General features: G+C 39.1%; 1 long non-coding RNA gene across 1 annotated transcript; it reads left to right on the forward strand.

Annotated features, from left to right (window-relative positions):
* Positions 1-109: 109 nt before the first annotated feature.
* On the forward strand, positions 110-655 carry LOC113164690. The gene is made up of 3 exons (XR_003299029.1): positions 110-201; positions 439-498; positions 619-655. It is a non-coding gene; the product is annotated as an uncharacterized LOC113164690 (long non-coding RNA).
* Positions 656-7484: the final 6829 nt, after the last annotated feature.

Below are 7484 nucleotides of genomic sequence, written 5' to 3' on the forward strand. Positions count from 1 at the left end.
CAATGGCGTATTTTTTTTTTTATTAGGCGATGCATAGTGAGTTGGTAGTAATATGCCCGATAGTCGTTGAACGCAGCATAAGGGCTGCTAAACCACGCCCCCCTCTACCCCGGTGCTGCACCGTCCAGGTCCGTCGCTGGTGTAAAGTTATCTCTACCTGCTGGGAGACAATCTAACGACAAAAAGCCAAAAGATAGTCGGGTAGGTTATGAAGTATGTGATAACATTAATATTTAAACTTGCGAAAACGTTACTGCTAAGTAAAATGAAATAACCTTAGCTAATTGGTCGCACCTGTGTCAATCAGGTTCATATCCCCTTTTCCTCAGGTTGGTTTTAAGGGCAAACTTTGTATTTGTACATGTAGCTTTCTTTCTAATTTTTATGTTGAAAATATTACCCAGACATTCAGTAGAATTTAAACTGTGTTTACTACAGGGACCAAATCTGGATGACCAATGACTTCCACTTCTTTTAGTGGCCTCCTTCACTCGTCAGGTAAGTGGTGGAAAATACATTCATTGAAACACTAAACTTCAGTAGTTTATCTTGTGTATTTGTATTTTATGATACTATTAATATCTTCCTTTTAACTTCACGCCATTTCTTTCTGTGCAGGTTGAACCATCCCTAAAGAAGAAAAGCTAAAAGTGAGCATTTGACTGTGAAGCTTCTCTACATTTACAATAGTTTTTAACATTAAAACATCTCTACTGCCCATAACTTTTTTTTCTCAGACTAAAGCCTTTTATTTGTTATTTTTTTGTCATTAAAGTGTATTTAAAGTTAAATGCTCTCTCGTTAATGCTGTAAACCTCACCCAGTTAATACTCTAAACAGGTCTGAAGGACACATGGTGTGGGCTGATCTAATAAGATGACCTGTTCTACGGAAAAGATGCCTGAAAAGATTATAAGGCGAGTTTTAAATGATTGTATACGAGCACTTCTGTTCTTCTACTCTAATGAATATCATAATATTAAGTGTTTTACTGAAGCATCATAGAGCAGCCAGCTATACCTGTAACGTGCCTCAAGGGGGCAGTGTTGCAACACAAATCCCTCTTGGACCTCTCAACCTCTCAAGTTTGTTGTAAGTGGAGATGGCAGTGAGGCATCATTGATGCAGCTCTCCGCAGGTGCCCTGGCATGTATTCAAGATGATGGATGTTTTACATTAGTGTGTGGTGACAGCAGTTTATGTTTGTGTTTCTCTAAATGTCATCAAGTATCATATTCAAAAATCTGGCAGGAGAGATGCAGAGTGTGACTCCACGTTTTACAGCGTCCATACTTTGTTACTGACCTCCACTGCTCTCACTGTCCACCTGTCTTTGCGGACAGGATGCTGTCTATACTAATGCAACTTGATGGATAAAGTATAGGCAGAAACAAATGGATGTACCTTTACTTTGTGGTTTAGCATTCAAGATTAGTTATTCAATTTTGTCAATATGCAGGGTACAAGTACATAGCAAACAAAACACAGCTGGCATTCATCCAGAAGTGCAAAATGTAATTGTTTTGCTTTTCTATTTGGCGTTCTGACTCTGGTGATCATTTCAATTTTCACCTTGGTAGTAACTACATTGCATTCAGTTGTGTAGATCATCTCTGTACAATAATATCTGCTTTCATGTGCTGATTTGGCATTAATTAAATTTGTTTAAGGTACTGCAGTAGAAAACTGTTTTGGTTTCGTAGGTGATGGTGTGATGTAGGTGGAGTGAAAAGCTGGAGAGTAATAATGAACCAAGTTCCTATTATTTGGTCCTGTTCTGCTTTCTCTTCCATGGGCTGTGGTTGGCTATAGATAAGGCTTTCAGCCTGGGGGTCTGGAATCAATAATGGATGTAATTGGTGAAGTGGAAGTGAGGATAATTGAAGGTAATTGTGTGGACCGTCACAAGACTTGGAGAGAGGTCAAGACAACGGACAGAAGTAGAAGGTGTTGAGGATAGAAAAAAATTATTCTCTCTGTATGCTAGGCGTCTTATACTAACTGCATAGAACTCTTCTTTCAACCTACATTCAGCTCCAACAATGAAGTGTTAATCTTCTGTCTATAAATTTAATGTGATTCACATAAACGTCTGAGGGTTACTTCTTTACTACCAGGAATACTGCCCCCCAAAATTATATAAAATGTAATTAAAAATGTAATAAAATAAAATTGAATAGAGAAACAACAGCTTTGAGGATCACAACTGTTAAGCTAGATCATTTGCCCTTGTGCCCCATTACTCTGATCAGCCAGAACTTTAGTACCACCTGGTGATTTTTAATGTTGTGGTGGACAGGGGCCAGCATGGGAAAGTGTTAATGCTGGCCATGATGGATGGGTGTTGGAGCACCCAGTGCATTGCAGCTTGCTGTGTGTGGGGCTGTGTAGCTGCAGGCTGGTCCATGCCCATGCTGACCCCTGTTCACCATAACATTAAATACCCCAGATGGTGTCAATTCTGTAACAAAGCAGTATACACCAACCTAATGTCTACAGTGGCAAGAAAAAGTACGTGAACCCTTTGGGATTACGTGTAGTTTTGCAGGAATTGGTCATAAAATGTGCTCAGATCTTCATCTAACTCACAATAATGCAAAAACACAGTCTGCTGAAAATAATAGTTCACAAACATTATATGTTTTCATGTTTTTATTGAACATAACATGTAAACATTCACAGTGCAGGGTGGAAAAAGTATGTACAATAGTAGTACAATAACTGGTTGACCCTCCTTTGGCAGCACTAACATCAACCCACGTTTCCTGTAGTTGCAGATCAGACCTGGACAACGATCTGGAGTAATTTTGGACCACTTCTCTTCACAAAGCTGTTTCAGTGTAGCAATATTCTTGGGATGTCTGTTGAAGCTATTCTTTTGTTGAATTACTTGTATGCTTTGGGTCATCGTCCTGTTGCATCACCCTCCTCTGTGGAGCTTCAGTTGGGGACAGATGGTCTTACGTTTTCCTGCAAAATGTCTTGATAAACTCTAGAATTCATTTTTTCCATCAGTGACAACAATCTGTCCAGGCCCTGAGGCAGCAAAGCAGCCCCAAACCATGATGCTCCCTCCGCCATGTTTTACAGTGGGGATGAGGTTTTGATGTTGGTGTGCTGTGGCCTTTTTTTTCTCCACACATAGTGTTGTGTGTTTTTTCCAAACAACTAAATTCTGGTTTCTTCTGTCCACAGAATATTTTGCCAGTAGTGCTGAGGAACATCCAGGTGCTCTTCTGCAGACTTCAAACTTGCTGCGATATATATATATTTTTGGACAGCAATGGCTTCCTCCGCGGTGTCCTCCCATGTACTCCATTCTTGTTTAATGTTTTCCTTATTGTAGATGTGTCAACAAAAATGTTAGCATGTGCGAGAGATTTCTGTAAGTCTTTAGCTGACACTCTAGGATACTTCTTTACCTTATTCAGCATTCTGCGCTGCGCTGCGCTATGCTTTTGCAGTCATCTTTACAGGACGACCACGCCTAGGGAGAGTGGCAACAGTGCTGGGCAGGACAGCTTACAGCAACACATCCAATATCATCACACTGATTGGACTCGAGGTTGGCTCACTCCTGGCTCCAATTAGCTCTTGGAGAAGTCATTAGGCTAGGGGTTCACATAATTTTTCCACCCTGCACTGTGAATGTTTACATGTTATGTTCAATATAAACATATAATGTTTGTGTACTATTATTTTCTGCAGACTGTGTTTTTGTATTATTGTGAGTTAGATTAAGATCGGAGCACATTTTATGACCAATTCATGCAAAACTACACGTAATCCCAAAGGGTTCACATACTTTTTCTTGCCACTGTACAGCTTACACATAAAATTTCATGGTTCCATGATTCCAAACTAACAACTTTATAATGGTTGTTACCCTTTAGTCTTGCCTTGTGCAGTTTGATAACCTCTATATTAAGTATCTTGGTTTGCCAGTAAATCATCAACTTAATATCCACTCAGTGTCTTTTTTTTTTTTATATCATCTTCAGTCATGTTTTGAACAGATTTTAACTGCTAGAATGGCACGTTGCCACTACATTTATGCATGCTGTCTCCTTCAGCTGTGTTATTGTGCTGCTAAGGACTTGAACTGTAGTAGTTCTTGGATGCTTGCTTGTGGGACTGCAGTTTGTGTTTTCACTGGTTTGCTAAGATAATTTTAGACGAGCATTATTAAAACAGGCAACTGTTTAAATATGTAGCCACCAGGGTACAACGCACTGAAGTTGAGATCTGCAGTGAATCTTAACAGTAACTGGCATAAACAGCTGTCCTTTGGTATTGTGTACATGCTTTAGATAAATGCTGTGTGTGCATGACAGAGAACCAAAGGATGCTGACAGTAATTTCTCTAGATTATCAAGAACTGGCAGATTTTTACCCTCTGTGGTTGTTAAATTTACCAAGAGCAGGAAGAGTATGCTGTAAAAGGTAGGCATTCTTGGCAGCCAGCAGGGGGCACTGCAGTACCATGCGTTAACCTAAAACTCAACAGTGCCAGAAACTTTTTTGCTGCTCTGCAGAGTCATGCCCACTGAATATGGCACCTTCATTCATATTTCACTCTGAGAACATTCAGAGATTACTTCCATCTAGTAGCTTGTCACTATATTAATCCAAGATCTATGCTGTTATCTTTCTGTGGATTAGACTTGGAATTTATGGGTGACTTTTTTAGTTGAATTTCTTTTGCATAAAATAAATGTATTTTGTGTTAGAGATAGATAAATGAAAGGATGTATTTACTGTAACCTTCGTGGTACAAAACACGCTCCCACTAGGTGAAAATAACATTGAAAAATAATGGGCCGATAATGGGTTTGTAGGGCTGACAAGTTAGACAAATATTGTACAGTTGAACAATAAATGTTTTTAAGCACTTCACCATCTGCTATCCTGTGATAGATTACCTTCCCAACATACTGCAGGACTGCATAAACAAAAGTCTGCCAAATAAACTATGTAGCGATTAAACTGTTTAATTACTTTCTTTAGCACAAGGCTGTGAATGTATTTAGTTTTATTTCTTGCATTTTGGCTAGTATGGAACTTGATATAGCAGTCTAGATGTTTGTTTTTAGTTATAGCCTTGATCAAATATAGCCAACAAACACATGTAAACATTTCTAAGGAAACACAAGGACCTTATAGGTGGGAGCAGTGGCCAGATTGACAAACTAAAGCATGAGAAATTTTAGGTGAGTAGATGGAAATCCGTTGATACATCAATCACCTACTTTGATGTGGCAGCTAAGGGTTTTCAGGTGGTCACACAGCTCTGCTGCCATTGGCTGTCTGAGGTGGCTGTTCAAGCTTTCCTCCTTGTAGATCACGCTGCCTGGAGGATTCGGTGAAAGACGTTGTCAGTGATGAATGAATTTGTAATATAATGGGGTATTAGATTGGAAACAGCACTCCTGTTATTTCTCTCTAACCTACCAGTCAGCTGGAGAAGAATGTGAATAGATGGACCATTTAGGGTATCTCACATAAGCTATATAGTAGCCAGTTACGGACTTATTGAAATCTTGGTTCTTCTATTTACCTGCTGTAAGGCATGTTTCTTCATGTTTTAGTTTCATTCAATTAACGATTAGCTCTTCTCCTTCCTCTGTCTGTCCTTTTATAATAGTTTGTTTACTGTCATAGATTTTTCAGTAAACACAAGTTGAATATATTGGTTCTAAACAGCATGAATTTGAGAAAAAGCAAACGTGCCACTGTACATGAGTTGGAAACAGAGAAGGGAGTGTAGTGTTTTCATTACAGATAATCTAGTCAAGGCACCAAGCACAGCCTGTTGTCAAGAGAAACAGGAGTGTAGAGAGAATGATAATAAAGGGCAAGAACAACAGGATAAAGGGTAAACATGCAGAAAAGAGAAGAGAAGACGGTGAAATAACTATCAATTAAAGTATTTTTTTCCTCTGGTGTATTTTGATGTCTAATTGGAAATACTGTGTAATGAACCTGCTTATTGACTCATTAATAGTACTAGTAAACAGGTATTGTGCAGATGACCACAATAAAATCTGTGGCGAGCAGAAAGAACAATAGAAGGAAATGAATACACAAAGGACAAATTTGAGTTCATAGAAAGGGAAATATGTATCATGAATCTGTTTACTTTGATATTAAAAGATATGGTGCCGGTGCATTTCAGTGTCTATTGAAACATGCTGATTGTTGTGACCACTGTAGTTGGGCCCGTCTTGCCTTATGTTGCGCCACAAAGGCCTGTTTTAACATCAGCAGGGGACGTTCATTCATTGTAAAGGCTACTGTGCATCTTGCAGGCAAAGCTTTGCACTGCAAGATTGAACACCATGAACAAAGCAGAAATTGTGTGGTAGTGGTTGGCTAAGGCTACCAGGACACCTTGTAAAAGCAACCACTAGTGACATTTAGACAATCTGATTTTTTTTTTGTCATCACTCCCTAATCTCTATTGCACCAAGTTTGCTATGTGCTTGCAGGGAGTTTAAAAATGAAATTGTCACAGTGATAATGTTTTATCGTGACTATTAATCTAGTGCGTGTGGTGCTTGGACTTTGACCAGCCTTTGTTGCCTAGTATGACATACACATCACCACAAGTGTTTCTTTTAAGTTTCAGCAGTAAGCTTCTAACCCAGGAAGTTAGATTTTTCAATTAAGTAGTCTGGTTAGAATTGTTCAAATTCCATTTGCACAATAATTTATTAGTTACTTTGCACTAGCACTGTGACCTTGATTCATGTCAGGTATGTCATGTAATAGAAAACACTAATAGATTCACCTTCCATCTGCTGTTTTAACTCAAATAGGGTTGGTTAAATGCTTGATGAAGTGCATATTTTGACGCAGCGAGTCACTCTGTCATATTTAGTAGCCAAATATTTTCTCATTTGACTTGATGAGCTTCATTAAGTTATGATGACTCACATTACTACCCTTCAGATTTGGGGTGTTCTCTTGCTGTTCTCATACTGGGTGATTGTAAAGGTAGAGCAGTAGCATAAAACATTGTTTAATTCTTCATGTGGTCCATTGTTGTGACTGGTTATCTTGTCATGTCTAATAGATGTGTCACCATCCATTTCACTTAAAGTCTTTCTTGTGTATCCCATATTTATACAGTATTGTAATTTGTCCTTGGAGTTAAGTCTGTTCACACCACAACCAATGGCGTATCAGCAAAGATTCCCTGATGCTGTTCCATTTGAAGCTGGAGAAAAACAGCTGACGAGTAGCGAAAAGTAACTGTTTTTAAAGGCCAGCCACTTTCACAGTGTGTGTGCGCTGTCCTTCCTCTAATTGACCAGCTGTGGCTACGTGTTCTGCCTGCTTAAAACCCCCATTGATCCCATGGCTGTTACACAATAGACCCTATTGCTTTGCTTGTACCCTGTGTTCCAGCTGTTCGTAACACTTCTGAAGAGGAGAGAAGGAAATTGTGAGGACTGATTACAGAGTGAAGGAGAATTGAAGAA

Source organism: Anabas testudineus, chromosome 23 (assembly GCF_900324465.2).
Source record: "Anabas testudineus chromosome 23, fAnaTes1.2, whole genome shotgun sequence".
In the NCBI taxonomy this organism is placed as follows: Eukaryota; Metazoa; Chordata; class Actinopteri; order Anabantiformes; family Anabantidae; genus Anabas; species Anabas testudineus.